Genomic DNA, 19,998 nt, shown 5'->3' on the forward strand with positions numbered 1-19,998 from the left:
ATTTGCAATAACTCCCACATTTCTTTTGATTAAAGTGAAATTAAGATTCTTCTGGAATTTCTGGTTTGTAGGGACACATACAGTCACAGAAGGTATGTCTTGGCTTATGTAGAGAAAACACACAAAGACTGAATTCTTGTAGAGCTACCACGTGGCACAGTGAGTGCTACCAATGAGTCTCCTGTCTATAAATTCAGATGAGCTTGGCACAAGCGTAAGTCCCAGGAGGTTTCTAGAGGACGTGTCACTGGATTGGAGGGATTTTAGTCCCTGCCTTCCCATTGTGTTTTTGCCTTTGACTCAGAACACCAGAGCAGGGGGAAGAATGAAGCAGAGTGGGGAAAGGAGTGTATCCTTCCAAAACACACACGTGACCCTCCTGGCCCCCGCACACCAAGCATATCTTGCTTTGTGATCCAAGGAAGCTCACAGAGTCTAGAAAACCCACTGAGAGAAAAATATCTTCAAAGAAAAGTCAGTTCTCAGAAGAATGTTAAAGAGTGAAGAGTGAGGCAGAAAGAAAGTTCTTGCGTTTTTATTTTCCTTTTGGATTTCTATTTTCCTTTGCTTAGATTACAGGGAATGCTTCCTTGTCTTTCTTCCTATGCATTATAATTATTTGTTCATTTGCCTTTGATTCTTAGGGTTTCTAGATATAAGGTTTAGAAATGCAAAACATTTGTTATTAGTTTTGATCATTACTTGTTTTTTTTAATTTCAGAAGTATTCATATTCATCTTGTTTACATATTTTTCCCATTAGCTCATTTCTGTTTTAATGGCAATTTTATTTCTTCATTTAAATTTTTCTCTGATCCTAACTACTGAATGGGTTGCTTTAATGAAAAATGGGAATAATTACTGCTTCGACTCAAGAGAGTGTCTTTATTTCACTCAGAGCTGTCACTTTTACTTGTAAGATAAGATGGTTTTAAATGGAATGAAATTCTGTAAAACTGGCTGCACTAAGAAACATTGGCGTGCAGTGACGGGAGGAAACTTCCATTTCTGATTGAAATCAAAACATTGAGCATACATTTTGCTAGCCTTGAATACAATTTTTAAAAATAACACCACAAAATTCTCATTCTCTCCTCTCTTCACTGGAACGTATTTAATCACTTGGCCTGATAGCACTTAGAATGCTGAAAAAGTTAATAGAGAATAAAAAACGTCATTTTGGAGATGCTAAGACCCGTTGTGGTAACTTCAGTTACACAGATTGTCACGATGATGTCCAAACAGTACATTTTCTACATTTTGATTTGTTCCTTGTGCGCATTGCTCATAGCTAGCTCTTACCAGGCCAGCAATGGTAAGGAAAGGACCAAAGAACCCAAGTACAGAGTTTTCACTTGTAGAGGGAAGTCATTCACAACTTTTGTAATACTTGGTCTTGAAGCTTAGGAAATATATAAGAGTGTATTGGGCCAAATAAGTCAACTCAAATTTTTTTACAGTGATTGTTACTCTACCCAAATTATTGTAAGGCAAGACGGAATGAAAACACACGCACCCCAAGAGCTGAATTTAACCATTCAAAAGATGCTATCGATAAGCATAATAATGATTTTTTTTTTTAAATATATTTTTGAGACAGGGTCTTGCTCTGTCAAGGCTGAAGTGCAGTGGCATGACCATAGCTCCCTGCAGCTTCAGCCTCCCAGGCTCACGGATCCTCCCACCTCAGCCTCTCAAGTAACTGGGACTCAAATGATCCTCCCACCTCAGCTTCTCAAGTATCTGGGACTATAGGTGTATACTGCCACACCTGGCTAATTTTGTTTATTTCTTGCAGAAATGAGATCTTCTATGTTGCTGAGATTGGTCTGGAACTCCTAGACTCAAGCAATCTTCCCACTGCTGCCTCCCAAAGTGCTAGGATTACAGTAGGAGCCACTGCACCTGGTCAAAAATGTTATTCATGTATATTTTTTATTGCTACATAATGTTTGTACATATTTATAGGGTACATGTGGTATGTTGTTACATGCGTGAAATGTGTAATGATCAAGTCAGGGTGTTCAGAAGTGCCCATCACCTTGAGTATCTATCATTTCTATGGATTGGGAATATTTCAGGTCCTCTTTTCTAGCCATTTTGAAATATACAATACATTGTTGTTAACTGTAGTCACTTGACTGTTATCAAACATTAAAACTGATTTCTGGCGAGGTACGGTGGGTCACGCCTGAAATCCCAGCACTTTGGGAGGCCGAGGAGGATGGATCACTTGAGGTCAGAAATTTGAGACCAGCCTGGCCAATGTGGTGAAACCCCTTCTCTACTAAAAATACAAAAATAAGCCAGGCGTGGTGGCCAACGCTTATAATCCCTGATACTTGGGAGTCTCAGGCAGGAGAATTACTTGAACCTGGGAGGCAGAGGCTGCAGTGAGCCAAGATCGCACCATTGCACTCCAGCCTGGGTGACAGAATGAGACTCCATTTCAAAAACAAAAACAAAAAAACTTATTCCTTCTAAATGTTTGTTTGTACCCATTAATCAACCTCTCTTCATCCCCCCACCTCCCATCCTTCCCAGCCGCTAGTGTTTATCATTCTACTCTCTACCTCCATGAGATCAACGTTTATAGCTCCCAGATGTAAGTGAGAACACGTGATATTTCTTTTTCTGTGCTGGGCATATTTCACTGAACATAATGACCTCCCAATTCTAGTAATGATATTTATTTTAAAGAGAAAAATTAAAATTCACTGGCATTGCATGGGGAGCTTTTAGAGATTTTGCAATTTAAGTTGGCATGTTTTGCACCTTTAGTTATAATGATAACTCAAGAAGGCAACTTTAGTTATGGAAGCTTGTTTCCTCTGGTCTTCTCTCTTCACACTCCCGCCGTGCTCCTCCGCTGTAATTCCCACTGCCCTACGCATTTGGGGCACACCACCTGTTGACTGAAGAAGGAACAATAGCAAGTTTGGGAGCCGGCACATGTAGCCTCAGTTCCTAGATGATCCCTGAGTCTTTTCCTCCAGCCCTGCCTTCGGAACTCTCTCCTTGGCTGAGTAGTCCCGGAGTATGGGAGAGACTTCGTGCCCAGGAGGAAATTTTTTCTACAAGAGCATGACACAGGTAACTTCTCTTTAACACTGTTGCTTTTTAGTTTCTCTAGGACCAGAGATCACTTAGAGGAATTTTTTTTTTTTGAGACAGGGATCTCACTATGTTGCCCAGTCTGGTCTTGAACTCCTTGGATCACATGATCCTTCAGTCTCAGCCTCTTGAGCAGTTGGGACTACAGGCACATGCCAGCATGCCCGGCTAACCTGGAAAATGAGAGTATATATGTAGCCACTGTTATTTGAAAACCTTCAGCAAAACTCATTTAGTAGTACTATACATATTAAATTATTCCATTTTCCTTTGGAGCCCAAACCATTCATTGCTTTGCATCCTCTTAGCTATGACTAGCATCAGGGTAACATATCACCTAGGATGACTCAATCAGAGTTGATACAGGGGTTTTTCGGGATCATGGGAAAAGAACCTCCACCTCTCCACTGGCTTTGGGATTGTGAGGAGAGGTGGATGGAAATCTTGCAGAACTTCAAGTCCAAGAGAGAGAAACTAGATCCTGGGAACGTTATATGAGCCCCTGTATCAAGCCTCACCCGAAGCCTGAACTACTCTTAGCTTTTTAAATTATATGAGTCAATAAGTTATCTTTGATTATTTTGCTAATCTGGGATGAATTTTACATCTCTTTGCAACCACAAATCCTAGCTGAGCCATTCAGGTTTGGACAGCAAGCAATGAGGCAAGGACAGTTCAATCTAAGGCAACAGAGCAATGGAAAACGCAGGGCAGAATTCTCAGCAAAATCCAAGCCCAGCTGGTTGCCCTGGCAACAGCCACCGTCCTTAAAAAAAAGAGAGGAAAATGCAAGGCCCGCTGAGGGTAGGTGGATGCCAACAATTTAGTGAGATTTTAGGGCATATGAACAAGAATGGAAAACAAGTGTAGACGTTTTGATTGGGATTTTGGTCATAGAAGATTTTGAATGCTAGGTCAAAAATTTATTTGAGAGACAATAAGAAAAGAGTGGAATGTTCTTCTTTATTGTGGAATATTATTCTTCAGGGTAAAATAAATAAATCTAAGCTTCATAAAAATTGGCGAATGGATTTAGGAAGGCAGCGTGTAGGCTGGGCCGAGTAGTTTTACATTTGCAGTAAGGCACAGACCGTTAATAAGGTACCTGTTGTAATCACCCTACAGAACCAGGATGAATCTTAGCCAAAATTTGACTTGGATGTTGAGACCGATGATGCCACCTACACACCACGAAGGTATGGGAAAGGTTTTTTACTCGCAGAATGAAGCTTTCTAACAGAGAATAGAGTGGCTCCCAAGCAAGTCTAAAACTGGCTTGACAGAAAAGCAAAGAAGAGTGGCTGGGAGTTTTTATTGGTGGTTAGGGAGTTGGGCAAGAGAAACACTTGTTTGCCTATGGTTAAACTTCCCTCCAGGATCAAAGGAAGAGCACTTGGGCTTTTTTTTTTTTTTTTTTTTTGTCAGCTTTCATATATAGATTTCACAGCTAGATGGATGGATACATAGATGAATAGCTAGATGGATGGGTGGATGGATAGACATAGATGAATGAATGGATATTTATCCATCCATAGTTAGATGGATGGATAGATGGAGAAAGGAACAGATGGATAGGAGGGTAGATAGTTGAATAGATAAATGGATGAATAGATTGATAGCTGCATGAATAGACAGATGGATAGATGGATGGATAGGTTAGATAGATGAATAGACAGATGAATGGACGAATAGATGGATAGGATACAGGTAGATAGATATATAGTTGTAAGGACAAACCTGTTTGACATGTTGTGAATGAGAAGGCTTTGGAACACTTGTGGACATACCCTGTGGTCAGAAGCTTGGGTTTCAGGTTGAGGCATATATTTAGTAATTATCCTCATATATGCTAGAGAGGTAGATGAAATGGTCAAAAGGGAAGTACAAGAGAGATAAGATAAGCAAGATGAAAATTTTGGGAGATTGCCAAAGAATGAAAGTAACCTAAATGTGCCCAGAGAAGAATGAATAGAGAAAAGAAGGGACGGAGAATGTTTTGTGAAGGAGGGGAAAATATTTTATAATGATACAGAAAAATCAAGGGGATGGGAATTAGAAAACTAGAATACTCATGGGTTACTGGTTACCTTTGAGGGAGGAGATGCTTTTGGGAGGGTGTGAGATGGAGCAGGGACCTCTCTTAAGGGACCACATTCCTTTTCCCCAAAAGTGAAATTAAGGAAAATCTTGAGTTCCTTTAAGAAAAATTCCAGGCATCTAGTTAGCCCTGAGCAGTAAATAGGCAACTTGATAAGCAAGAAGCTGATACTAGCTGAAAACAATAGCAAAGGAGGTTCCTAAGCTGTTTTCCAGAATCCAAAAAGCCCACTAAATGGATCTGCTGGCAGACAGACCTCAGATAAGTGGGTCTGAGGACTTGAACTCTGACCACTGGTTTTGTTTTTCTAAATTTTTCCTGAGAGGCCTGGAGATCATGCCCACAAACGAGAGATAGCATTTTTTTCTGCTGACCCCAAATGTTTTGACAAAGCTTCATCTCCCTAACCAATCACACGTCAGAAATTTTCTGTCATTGCATCCCCCATAACCTGTGAACCGCTGTTTTTGAGATGTCTTACATTTTTAGGTCAAATCAACGTACAACCTCCATGTGTGAACATATGAATTTGCCTGTAACTTCTGCCTCTCCGCCTTTGCAAACCCTCACCTGTGAGCCGTCAGGGGATCTGGGTCTGGAGCCTGAGCTGTCTAATTCTCCTTGCTTGGGGCCCCGCAGTCAACGTCCCACCTTGTCCTGCTAGAATCCTGAAGTCAGTATTTGGCTTTGCCACTGGGCAGGTGGATCCACGTTCAGTTCAGTAACAGGTGTAGGTATAGTTAGTTTAGAAAGAGCAGAGGAATGAGTGATTGGGAGATGGAGATGAACCTTTCACAAATGCTGTTGGGAATGATGGTAAAGTAGTCAAATGAAGATATACAGATTTTATTTTTATTGAGATGAAATATATGTATGTAATTTACTATCTTTATCATATTAAGTGTACAGTGCAGTGGTAATAAACACATTATATTCTTTTTTCTCCCTTCATTTCTCCTTCCAACTTCCCCTCAAGAAATACAAGTTTTTAAAATTAATGTGTGGGCAGATTTGAGAATGTTTTGCAGATAGTGGGGAAATGGATTCAGGCAAGAGGAAATAATTATAGAAAAAGGAAAGAAAAGAATGAATTTAAGTAGAAGTGAAAACAAGCAGAAAAGATTGGTTAGGGCTATGAGAATTGGGATTAGTTCTATAAAGAGGAGAGACACTTCTTTTGAAATTATAAGTATAGAAGAGAACGTGGGTAGAGGAGAGAGGACATGGGGTGGAGGGGGTACGATTGTGCGTTTGTGTGTGTACATATGCACGCATGCGTGTGTGTGTGTGTAAAGTTTAGGCCTAAAGATTTCTAAGGAAGTTAGGACCAGGGCCGTGGCTTGAGGCCAATAAAAGGGACTTGAATAGTGACTTTGGGAAAGGTTATAAAAAGTAAAGAGGATTACAAATCATTCTACTATAAAGACACATATGTTTACTGCAGCACTATTTACAATAGCAAAGACCTGGAACCAACCCAAATGTGTATCAGTGATAGACTAGATAAAGAAAATGTGGCGCATGCACACCATGGAGCACCATGCGGCCATAAAAAAGAATGAGTTCACGTCCTTTGCAGGGACACGGATGAAGCTGGAAACTCATTTGCAGCAAACTGACACAGGGACAGACATCCAAACACCACATGTTCTTGCTCATAGGTAGGAGTTGAACAGTGAGAACACATGGACACAGAGAAGGGAACATCACACTCCAGGGCTTGTCAGATGACTGTGGGAAAGGGGAGGGAGAGCATTAGGACAAACACCTAATGCATGCGGGGCTTAAAACCTAGATGACGGGTTGATGGATGCAGCAAACCACCATGGCACGTGCATACCTATGTAACAAACCTGCACGTTCTGCACATGTATCCCCGAATTTAAAGTAAAGATGAATAAAGGCATTGCTAAGCAAAGTGAGAGTACCAGATAAGGGGTAATTATATGCCTTTTCAGTGACTCACGCAGAAGACGCCTCTGATCTCTAATAGCAGTCAGCAGTTAAGAAAGAGCAGGTCACAGGCCTACCTAAAGTTAGGAATGCAGAACATGAGTAGGCAGAAAGGCGAGTGAACGAGAGAGTGGGCGATTCTATAAAAAAATAATTCATGGACACCAGGGAGGTGGGGAAATGAGATGCGGGGAAGTGAGGCCGGGAGGGGCAGCTGGTCTGGAAGAAGAGGAAGAACCCAGGCACTGGTGTTTGTGAGTAGAGTTAGGAATGGCTTTAGTGTCTTTTTAGGAGTGAAGTGGATGGGAGGTCAGGCAGGCACAGGTGTTCCGTGATTTGGGACTTGGAGAAACCAGAGTGGCTCAGAGCGTTGCTGCGGTTCTAATTGGCATAATGAAGTACAGGGAAATATTTCCAGGGTTGAAAATGTTGAAGAACATTTCAACATTTGGAATAATGAAGTACAGTGCAAGGAGTTGTCACTGGTCATGCTGGAGGGACAGAAGGAAGGACTGTGAGCTGGATGGTCAAATACGGAAGAGGGTGTTAGGTCTTAGCCAGTGTGGACAAAGTAGTGAGCCTACAGAGGCTTCAAGCTGAGCACACTTAGGATAATATGCACAAAAGGAGTCCCATCACAGTGAAGCTCACGCATAGGAGGCCAGTGGTTACAGAAATGAGGCCAGCTGAGCAGTGTTAGTTATAGGGGATGGGTGTGGGGAGGCCTCAGGGGGCTGCATCTTGTTGGAAGAGGAGTGTATTCAGTTAACTAACACCCAAAGGTCCAAATGGCAGAGTTGGGGGTCTTGGTTTGGACTACTAAGTTCTAGGACACTTAAAGGTAAAATAGTGCAAGTGAGGATGGGACATGGGAGGTACATCAGCGCAGGCAAGGAGTGACAGACTTCTGAAAACTTGTTTCCGGAGTGTATTCCATCAACACATACTGAGGGTCCACTCTGTACTAGCGATAATGATAGCAATAATATGAGTACGATGACACTTACCATTTGCTTTTCATAAGCCAGACACCATTTTATGTGTTATCTCATTTATTCTTTCTTACAATCCTACGAGGAAAAACTATTCTTAGCCCGTTTTATAGGAAAAGGAACCCAGATTCAGATTAGAACAAAGGCCCCTGCTAAAGACCACGGAACCACAATGAACCCTGACTCCAAGCTCATCAGACGACTTTGCACGCATTAGGTAAGCAAGGAAATGGTAATGAAGGCGACAATGTCTATTTTAAAGAAAGCCATATGTCGTGTGACTCTTTTCACATGAATCACTGATTTCAGAGTGTTTAGCAATATTTTTAGCAATATTTGTCTTGATATCATTAGCCCTCTTTAATTTTATCCTTCAACTAATGGCATTCTAAAATATCCCTTTGTCTCTGCTGTTTCAAAATCCAATTCACTCTGTAGACTGACTATAAACGCAAATAAGAGCATTGATTTCCTCATTTCATCACCTCTAGAGAACAATTCATAAAGCACGGAAGTTCTAACTAGTCAATCAATAGTCACTACTTAAATCAGAGACTCTAAGAGTAGTCTATTATTAAAAAGGGTTCATCTGACAATGACGTGAAATGAAAATAAAGGCACTGATCCAGCCCACGATCCTCACTCAGTGTCAGGAAAGTTCTGTTAACCCTATTTAGACCACCTCTTGTTTTTGGTTCCTGCCCGAGGAGAAGTAGGGAAAATTCAATTTCTCAAGATACAGTTAACCATTAGGTAATTCGCGGAAAAAGGGCGAAGCAGGGCGATCGACAGGGCTTTCCCTTTACGATGACGCCACAAACCAAAACTGGCATTCAGCTGCCCCTCCTCATTCTGGCCTGTGTTTGACTACAGGATAAATACGGATCTGTATGGAACATCAACTGCATAGACCAGACAAGCAGACTCATTAGTTATTGGAAATGCTATTATCTTACCAATTCTGTATTCCTATTTCTGGAGGTAGTTACGTAATTTTACCCGACACAGAAAAGGCAACTTTGACCCGAGTTACATTAAAAATGGGCCTTTCACTAAATCCGGAAGAAAGATTTCTTCCTTCTTAATGAATCATAATTGGAAGGCTGTAATAGGTGCAAGTGTGATAATGGATGTGGGAGAGGAAATAAGAATGCCATTCATTATTTCTAGTAATTCAAATATTTAAAATCATACTTTATCACTCCAAGTTGGGGCTTCGGTTGGACCATTAGTCATGTTTGCCTGTTACTGTGTTCTTTTATTTTTTTATTTTATTTATTTTTTTTATTGCATTTTAGGTTTTGGGGTACATGTGAATAACATGCAAGGTTGTTGCACAGGTGCACACGTGGCAGTATGATTTGCTGCCTCCCTCCCCTTCACCTATATCTGGCATTTCTCCCCCTGTGTTCTTAAATACAAGATGTTTTTCATGCCAGCAGGTGTTTTTGATGACTAGTTCTCCAGTAGATAAGAATCTGCAGCTCAGGAAGATGGGATTTGCTCAGGGTCTCACCGTGGCAAGTCCATGACTTGAACTTTGGTCTTTGTCTAAAATTCATTCCATTCTGCTCTTGTCTTTCCCCAGGAACGATTCTGAAAACAGAGTGTTGCTATGGCAACGGGGTCCATGGACATTCTGTTGTTCTTTCTCATCAATATGGTATCTATAGGCCAGGCTCGGTGGGTCACACCTGTAATCCCAGCACTTTGAGAGGCTAAGATGGGAGGACTGCTTGAGCCCAGGAGTTTAAGACCAGCCTGGGCAACATAGTGAGAGTTCTTCTCTACAAAATATTAAAAAAAAAAAATTACCCAGGCATGGTGGCATGCACCCATAGTCCTAGCTACTCAGGAGGCTGCAGTGGGAGGATTGCCTGAGCCTGGGAGGTTAAGGCTGCAGTGAGCCAGGATAGCATCATAGTACTCCAGCCTGGGCAATAGAATGAGACCCTGTCTCAAAAAGAAAAGAAAAGAAAATGAAAAAATTTGGGAGGCTGGGACAGGCAGATAAAGAGGTCAGGGGTTCAAGACCAGCCTGACCAACATGGTGAAACCCCATCACTATTAAAAATACAAAAATTAGCTGGGTGTGGTAGCACACACCTGTAATCCCAGCTATTCAGGAGGCTGAGGCAGGAGAAACGCTTGAACCCATGAGGTGGAGGTTGCAGTGAGCTGAGATCATGTCATTGTATTCAGCCTGGGCAACAGAGTGAGACTCTGTCTCAAAAAAAAAGAAATCTATCTGTAGACTAGGTAGAGATGATGGAGAGATGAAGACCAGTGAGTTCACCTACAGTCTGCAGTTTCTTCTTTCCCTTAGTTCATGGAAATTTACTTAAAAAACAAAATGTATCTTGTCTTGCATTCTGTATTTTGAAAAAGCACAGGGAACAGAAATTCTACATCATAGATTGCGAAGTGCTATTCTATGTTAAATTGAAATGCTTACTTTAATATATACTTATAACTAATAGATATATCTATGCTTAACATTAGTGCTTCGCTGATCTTACAAGAGTCAGCTTCCACGTTGGCAGAGTTGGTGGAGAGCCACGTGCTGCCCAGAGCTCCTGTGGCCCTCACGCCACTCTAGATGGCCATCAGGACCAGGCATCTCAAAATCAGAGAATCACTTTTCTTTTCCTGGGATGTTAAGAATCCCTTGTTAATGTGCAGGTACCCCTGGAAGAGTTAATCTGAATCTTGTGCTGTGTTAGCTATAAATACCCCAGTAAGTAGGGGTCTCGGTCTATATTTCCCCACGAGGGGGAATTTGTACTGAGAAGTGAGGCAGCAAAGATCAGTTTTCCCTATTTAACAATTTTGCTCAAAGCCGAACCTGAGTACTACCATGAATAATAAGTGAAAACAGCTCAAATTCCATTAGTAACATGATTCTAGCCAATAGATTCTAGACCAGGAGGGGCTGCTATTATAAATCATTATTATTTTATGATCAGAAAATGAATACACCGATGTTTACAGCGAGGGAAAATGCAAGCCAGCTTTTGCCTTTCCTCCTGAGGAAAGTGATGAACCGGTATACATTTAGAAAATGCTGAGTATCTTCTGGGTCTAACCAGCTCCACCCCCTCCTTAAATGTCCATATGTGAATTAGGCACCTTGCAGATTTTTTTAAAAACTCGGCATTTGCTGATCTTAGAAGAATTGCTAGTGTAAAAATATACCTTCATTTGAAAGAAACCTGTTATAAGGAAAGGTGTGAACACAATGCATGTTTGTCTGACATATTGAAAGTGGCTCATTTCATTCAAAGGTGTAGATTTGTCTTTTTTCCCCTCTCTTCTTCTCTTTTTCAGTTCAGGCACAGTATATAAAATAGTAGATGGCCAAATACTCTCCCTGGCAGTGCCCACATTCTTTTTTCCCCCAAATTTCCCTTCCTAATAGGACTGTGGCTTAGCCAACTGACCTTGGAAAAATGAAGGATTAGTCCTTAGCCATTTGCAGTTTGGAAACTCCACTACGCCAAGACTATAGCCTTACCTTCTTTATTCTCAGTGATTAGTGGTAAGGTGTAAGGTGCTAGGTCCTTCATATTTATAAAACAAATGATGAATCTGATAATCTAATTCTCAAAAACCCAATATATAATCAATTCCCAAGGGCTTAAAAATGTGGATCTATTAAATATCAAGAAGAAAAAAAATAGTATTATTTTGTCATACAATACATGTCTATAAAACCACAAATCAATCAGCTTCTGCAGCCTGGGGTTCAGGGTTTATATGAGTACAGGATGGGGGCTTGGGAGGCCAAGGGCAACTTTTGGGTGTGAAAACAGGAATGCCTGTCCCCACTTAGGGCTGTGGGCCTCCAGGCTTGAGGGTGGGGCCTTTGCCAGGTGACCAGCCTCTTCCACCCAGTATTTTTCTGTCCCCTCTCCATATCAGTAACATGTGCAAAATTCGGTGACTTTATCAGCAGTTTTCATCACAGATGAACAGCTCTCCCAGTGGTCCTTCCTCCCTGATCTGGTTATCTGACAACTGATAGCCTGATAGTTTTTTTTGCAAAATGGCATAAATTAGTTTTTTTCCAGTGATCCATTTGCCAAAATGTGTAAGACTTGAAAATCACAAAATACTTGTCTCTAGACCTGTGTCCCCATTGCGGTGGAAGAAAGTAGGGGGCTACTCTGTCCTTTACTTAGTGAACCAAGGTTACCTGGTAAAATCAGGATGGAAATCAGGTTACAAAGGACCATTTTGTAAAGTATTTATGTCCTAAATATTTAGGTAGCATATCACTTTTTTCTTCTAAACAACACTAACAATTTGTCTTTGTGTCACTTAGGCCCTTCCCAAGATGAAGTTGCATGAAAAATGTGTGATGCCATGCCTCGGTGATTCACACAGCTAAGCCCAGGTAAACATTCGATGCAAAGATTTGATGTTTCGTTTTTTAACATAATAGGGTCTAAGTGGGACCATTCTTTATGTGAGTATTTTGGAAGGCATTTTTAGACACAGACATTTTCATTGTGAGAACTGGAAGAGACAGGCTTATTTTGTCCTGTATGTTGAGGCAGGATGTTAATGCTGGGAGTGTTCATAAGTCAATTGCCAGATAACCAGACCGGGGAGGAAGGACCACTGGGAGAGCTGTTCATCTGTGATGAAAGCAGCTGATAAAGTCACCAAATTTTGCACATGTTACTGATACGGAGAGGAGACATTAAAATACTGGGTGGAAGAGGCTGGTCCCCTGGCAAAGGCCCCACCCTCAAGCCTGGAGGCCCACAGCCCTAAATGGGACGGGCATTCCTGTTTTCACACCCTAAAAGTTGCCTTTTGGCTGCCATGCTCCCATCCTGTACTCATATAAACCCGAACCCCAGGCTCCAGAAGCTGATGAGAGGCGAGGAGACAAGCAGATGAAGAGTGTGGCAAAGAAAGAGAGAAGAGAAGGAACTCCTGAATGCAAAGAGGAGTTTGACGCGGTTAGTCAGGAGGAGTTTGACCACTGCACAGCCAAACTCCAGGGGAAGGCCATCTTCCCACTCCATCCTCCCTTCCAGCTCCCCATCCAGCCCACTGAGAGCCACCTCCACCACTCAATTAAACCCCGTATTCATCCTTCAAGTCTCTGTGTGACCCGATTCTTCTGGGACGCTGGACAAAATCTCGGGATACAGAACGCTGTCACACTGGCCCTCTGCCTTTGCAGAAAGGCTAAGGGGGGACTGAGCTGGTTAACATGTAAGTCATCTGTGGATGACAGAGCTGAAACAGCATTGCAACACCGGGGTTGCAGGCAGCCACCCCTAGACACTACTGTAGGGGTGGAGCCCAAAGTGCTCACCGTGGCTCCACTCCCTTTCCCACAAGGGTTTTGAGCTCTCGGCACTGAACAGAGAGCTGAACCCCTGTTGCACACCCTGCGGGGGGGCCGGGTAACTCCCCCATCTCATTAACTGTAACCAGGGGCCAGATTCTGACCTCCTTATAAATCATCATTACAATGTATCAGATATCAGAACATTTCATACGTAAGAAACTCAGAAACATGAGTTCTGAGAAGGACAGCATACTCTTATTAATATCTTCTGTTTCCGAATGGTAACTAGGGCTAAGAACAGATACCGTATTCCTTAGAAGAGATGACATCTAAAGTGAAGAACACAACTCATGGTACAAATGGGAAGACGGAAGTTTCTTACCAGAGAAATATTTATTCAACTGACATTAACTGAGATGGTTGGAAACTGCCTCTCATTTTAAGCCTGTTTGCAGGAAATAGACATGCTTCCTATTCCGCCAAAGCCCACACAGAAGGAAAACAGTTGAAGCCCAAGGGCAATTTTGAAAACAAAGACCAAATATTGACCCAGTTGAAATTGGCAGCTCTGTTTCCCTGAATTGCTGTCTCGGGGTCACGGATTAGGTGCTGCGGCTTTCCTTCCCTTTGCATGGTTCTGGCCCTGGCAGCGCAGGGCGGTAGCCTCCAGGTTTGGTAATCCGTCACTCTCCAGGATAACTCTATTTCAGAGGGATTGTCAAGTGGCCAGGAAGGCACAGGGCCACCTGCTGTGGCCTGATGTCCGAGCCTGAGAGGACCTGTCCCTCTTGGCCAGGCACCTCCCCTCCAGACCTGTGCTTTTGGACATCTTCAAAGAGACCCAGGATGAATGATCTGTATCTGGTTTTGCTCTAGTTCATATTGACTGTGTACTCTGCTAAGCATGAGGTGGTTGTATGAGAACTGGGTATTTTTTTTTTTTTTTTTGAGACAGAGTCTTGCTCTGTTGCCAGGCACCAGTCTGGAGTATAATGGTGCGATCTCGGCTCACTGCAACCTCTGCCTCCTGGGTTCAGGCAATTCTCCTGCTTCAGCCTCCCGAGTAGCTGGGACTACAGGTGCGTTCACCATGCCCAGCTAATTTTTGTATTTTTTAGTAGAGACGGGGAGTCACCATGTTGGCCAGGATGGTCTCTATCTCTTGACCTCGTGATCCGCCCACCTCGGCCTCTCAAAGTGCTGGGATTACAGGCGTGAGCCACCGCGCCCGGCCGAGAACTGGGTATTACGTGGATAGAGCAGCATTTTGTTTAAAAAGTAAAGGAAAATGTTGTGCACATTGTCTAGTCCAGTATTTCCAATTATTTTGTGTCTAATATTATTTGGCTTCATGTTTTTTATGGATCTCTTTTTCTGTAGGTGCTTTTTGAAATCTATAGATGTACACACACACACACACACACACAAAATTAATTTTGTCCTGAGACATTTGAGATTATTAGAAAACTAGAGTAGAGCCAATGGTATCTATTTTTAGTTCGTGCTTCAGCAAGGAGTTTCTGTTGTTTGATTTTTGAGGAATATTTTCTACCACAAAGTAAATAGCAGGAGAAGTTTTTCTTCTTCATGGTGATTTTAATGCCAAACCCACTTTCTGTGGTTCCCTTTAATTCAAATACTTGCATTCTGTAGAGAATGAAAGAATGAAATTTTAATCTGTGGGATCTTCCTGGTACCAGGAATTTTGCTGACAATGAGATATACTGTGGCTGGGAAAGTGATGGAGAAACACCCTCATAGCATGGTGTAGGGACTGTGTGCTGGCTGAAACACAGGGTATAAGGACTTGGGTTGAGGAATCAAAGTGCCTACTTTGGCTTTAGATAAAAGTACCATCTTTCAGGGGCAGGGAGGAAATGGGATGATGATGGGATGACTTTTCAGAGTGGAAATAAAATTAAATAGTTTTTGGGAATGAGTCTTTTTGGCTTAAAAATCTTAAAAGGCATTTATTTTACTATAAAACACGTTTCATTTTCCTTTTGAGTTAATTACTGCGATGGTACAGCAAGGCAAGCTGCATTTCTGTCACAGGTGTGGTAAAGATGGCCCCCATCCCAAATTGCAGACTAGCATAATGCTAAATGCTACTTACCGTGATCTAAGGTGGGTTGATTTCATTGCTCTTAATCAGATGTCAGGAACCAGGAATAAACAGAAAAACAAAGTTTCCCGGACGGGAAAAAAAAATCTGTCAATGACACTCAGCGAGGTGAAAATTGTCATCATTTAAAGCCATCTTCACTTACACATCACAATTCCGAAAAGGCTACTTGGATTCTTGTTCCTATTTTCCACAGGCCTTCAAAGACAGCTTTGAACCATATTTTAATTGTTGGTTCTTACCCCCAGTCTTCGTCATTTGCTTAAACTGCTTTCTGAAACTGGTGATGCGAACACATGTTCACTTGTTCTGGTCTGCTGCCTTCCTGGAAATAGTCTCCAAAAATTTCCTTCCCCTCTACATTTCAGACAATTTTCTTCCAACTGTTCTTACATAGTAGCCAATGCTTTTTAACTAAAGAGTCTTTAGAGCATTTCTTCTGCATTCAGCAGATGGCATAGGACTATTGGCTTAGCTCTCTCTAACAGCCTCCGTGCTTGAGTAGGGGGAGATGCATTTGCCGAAGGAACAGGGGTAGAGGGAGGCAGAAGATTCTAGAGTCGTGAACAATGGTGTTGGGATTCTTGGGTGTTGGGGGAAGCAGAGAAGAGGTAAATCTGGAGAGAAAATGGATGGTTTAGTATTTATTTAGGCATTTTCTGTTTTAACCAACAGACTTGCTCAAGATAGATGCTGACTAGACTTGGAGATAGATCAAGGATCTGATGACTCTCTCTGCCCTCTTTAGATCAATGCAGTCTCTTTGTCATCATGTATCTCCTTGTTTTGTTCTAGCCTACTGTGGATATAAACTGACCACTCTCTATTTGCCTGGTTTGAATCCCAAGAAAGCCACTTCAGTTAGCAATTTACCACTGACCCTGTTGGCCAGAGCTACACATGGCACAAACCTGAGCCCTGGCTGGACTGCCTGTGGGACGCCTCTGTTTGTCCTATCGATGGCTGTTCCCAGGCAAAGCACAGCATGAAAGCTGTGCTACTGAGCGGGAGTGGAGGCCAGCGGTGAGCTAACTCCCACGAGCTCCGTCGACACCTCAGCCCTGTGCAGTTCTGTGTGGATGTGTGAATGTATTCAACAAAACAAAGAGCTGAGAGAACACAAGTCAGAGTATTTTTATCAAAGGAGCGAACGCTGGAAATCTTGGCAATCAAAGAGGTGAGGAATCTTTTGAGGCATCTTTTGGAAGAGGCAAAGAGAGTTGGATGGAAAGGTTGATACAGACCAAAGTGGGGATGAGTACTTAAGGCACGTTTTAGAGGTCAGGAAAGCAGATGTATTCGGAGCAAGAAAGGGGCTTGGAGACCAGGAACGAAGGGATGTACGTTTTTGTCCACCTCTTCTTTTGCAGTGCACATGGATAGTCTGGTGTATACTGAATTCTTTGCCGTGAATTCCTACACGAACAGGTGATTTCTTGTTGCCTTACAGTAGTCTTCCACAGAAATGTTGGCGAGAGACCATTTTTCCCTCTCAGTACGTCGAGGGCTTAAGGCTACATTCTCTGCAGGAGATTGAGAAAGGGATGGAAGAGATTTTCATGGATGGACCATCTTAACCCTTTGGTACTGGGGCTCGAGTCATCTCCAGGACATTCCTGGCAGGTCTTTCTCTAGGTTGGAGCTGTGTTTCACACTGACTCCCTGACTTGCTTCAAAATCAGGAAAAATCTTTCCTAGTGAAGATGTGTTAAAGTATTAACCAACCTGCCACAGGTAACCAGAGGCAATATGACGTACACAGTTGGTTTATTAATATACAAAACCCCAAGATCTCAATCTGAGTGTGACTTGAATTGGAGAAAAAATTGAGTTTGAAGATTATATGTCTTTTTGTCTCTGAAGAATATTCTGGGAATAATATTTGGGCAGAGAGAAGAAAAATATTTCATTAAAAATTTACTCTGCACACGAAAACTGAATTCCACATGAACAAAATATGATCTTTGCACAGTATATTATTTTCAGGCACTGACATTTCAGTTTCCTCAGAAACAGGTGAGCTTTGTTTTGTACTCTACAGAGACATATGTGCAGGCGGATTCTTAATAGACGTTCTTCGGTGAGGAACTCTCACTAAATGTGTGACTGAATGGACTTACTTTCTCTATATTAAAATGCAGAGTTGTAATATGGGTAATTTTTACTCCCTCTCAATCAAGCGATAAGTTGCTTCATACGGTCACAAGTATAAGAATATTCTGGGCATCTGAAGATGACCGATCTGGGGTCTGGATGGAATCACTCACATGGGAATGCGGGGTGAGATTGGCATCCCTGAATAGATAATGCCCTTGCATTATTTTGTTTTTCTATTTTGCATTAAAAAAATCAGTACAACTGTTATGAAACCTATTTTTGTCTTGGATGAAGCCAATTAAATTTTCAGCTAGGCCAATTCGATAGAAATGAGTTTGGAAATATAATCAGCACAGAAAAGGGAAAGCTAAATGTGCATTCAGTCAAAAAAAAAATCTTACACGTTTTTCTTGCTCTGCTGAGAGAGGCTATTGGGTAGGATATTCTTGGCATTTGTTCACTTAAAGATAAGGATAACTCCCTTCATGCAACCCTGAGAGCAGGATGCAATGAGAATTTCATCAAAGGCTGTGTAATTCTGTAAACATGTTCTTGGGAGTTATAGGAATTCTTACCCATCCTCACACAATTTTGCATGCAACCTTCATGGAAGAGCCTCCTAATTTGTGTTGGATGAATGATGTCTTTTTCTAATTAGGCAGATGCTTCCATTTGAGCTGGGAACGAGAAGACAATGTCTAATTGAGCTCTTTTTTGTTATTGTTTTGGTTTTTGGACAGTGCTAGAATTAGCCTTGGAATTTAGTCTCCTGATTGACTCGTGTTCTAATTAAAACCCAATTTGATTGATTCTGCTTGTGCCTTTCTATAGGAAACACAGAACGACGTCCCAGATTCGCAACATGTTGAAATGGCTGAGTCCTTCTGATGCCCTGATGTGTTCTGACATTCACGACCGCTCCACACAGAACCCCATCTGCACCGATGTGTATGTTCTCTCAAGCTCCAACACTGACACATCATCCCACTCTGCCTTTTATTCTCCCTTTGTTGTAATAGGTATTCAAATACAATTACAGAACAGGATCTTATGGAGTAAATACAGCGGTATTGACAGTTTCCATTATCTCAATAATATACAGAAGAGAGAAAAATCACTTCCAGAGTCTGAGTAAGCCTAAGATGTCCTTTATTTTTTTCCTTTGCCTTTAGCTTTGAAGGCTTGGAAAGTCCTATTATCCTAAAAATTAAATTGGCTTGCCTAATGGATACAGATGGCAAAGCCTTGTGTTAGGGACAGCTGTCATTTTCGTCTTCAAAAGAAAGGAGGGAGCATATCATCAGCTCACCTGCAGCATCTAACTTAGGAAGGTGAGCATCGTGCAGACTGTAAGGAAGTCCAGCTGATGCAGCCGCATCTGCATAAAATAGCAATTTTTATTTGGAAGAGAGAGTTTTCAGTGCCGTCATTCCCTGACTTAGTCCAAAAACACTTTCAGCTTTAAGGAAGTAAAAACGTATTTGTACCTCTGCTAAAGATATCATCACATGAAAGCTTTCAAGTTGGAGTAAGCAAGGCATGATATTTGTAGAATCACCTGGTTCGATTCTCCTCCCCACTTTTTACATGAAATAGACAGAGTGCATCCTCTGGCCCAAGACAGAATCAACTTCTCTCCTGATGGTCCATCCATTTTTCTTAGAACATATCCAGCCTGTCATTCTACCTCAAGTTTATCTCTTTCTACCAACTATAAGCTTCTTACCTTGCCTTCTTAGAGTTTGTGAAATGTTTATTGAATAAATGCTTGGCTTTTATAAAGAGATAAAGCATTTCAGCAACATCTTCAAATAATGCCTATGCCATACTGTTCGATTAAATATGCATGTAGTGAGGCCCAGGGGCGGTGGCTCATCTGTAATCCCAGCACTTTGGGAGGCGAAAGTGGGAGGATCACTTGAGGCCAGGAGTTTGAGATCAGCCTGGGCAACATAGGGAGACCTTGTCTCTACAAAATAATAATAATAATAATAATTTGTTAAAAACTAGTCAGGCATGGTGGTGTGTGCCTGTGTTCCTAGCTACATAGGCTAAGGGAAGGATGGGAATTTGAGGTTTCATTCACTGAGCTATGACTGTGCCACCGCACTCCAGTCTGGGTGACAGAGTGAGACCCTGTCTTGGGAAAAACAAAACAAAACATATATGTACACACACAGACACACACATGCAGTGAAGCTGACCACATGAGCCTGACTTCTTATTGTAAAGAGCTAATAAATCCATAGCTTTAGATATAATCCAAGGTTGTGCATTTTTCATTAGATCATGCAAATGAGGTGAACAGAGAA

The 19,998-nt window shown here is 41.9% G+C and overlaps 1 long non-coding RNA gene across 1 annotated transcript; it reads left to right on the top strand.

Moving 5' to 3' along the window:
• The first annotated feature begins 2,412 nt into the window (after positions 1–2,412).
• Positions 2,413–19,622, top strand: LOC110567075 (uncharacterized). The gene is made up of 5 exons (XR_010339509.1): positions 2,413–3,092; positions 4,239–4,309; positions 8,258–8,373; positions 12,481–12,552; positions 18,518–19,622. It is a non-coding gene; the product is annotated as an uncharacterized LOC110567075 (long non-coding RNA).
• Positions 19,623–19,998: the final 376 nt, after the last annotated feature.

This window comes from Aotus nancymaae, unplaced genomic scaffold (assembly GCF_030222135.1).
Source record: "Aotus nancymaae isolate 86718 unplaced genomic scaffold, 86718_ANA_hifiasm-v0.15.2.pri h1tg000077l, whole genome shotgun sequence".
In the NCBI taxonomy this organism is placed as follows: domain Eukaryota; kingdom Metazoa; phylum Chordata; class Mammalia; order Primates; family Aotidae; genus Aotus; species Aotus nancymaae.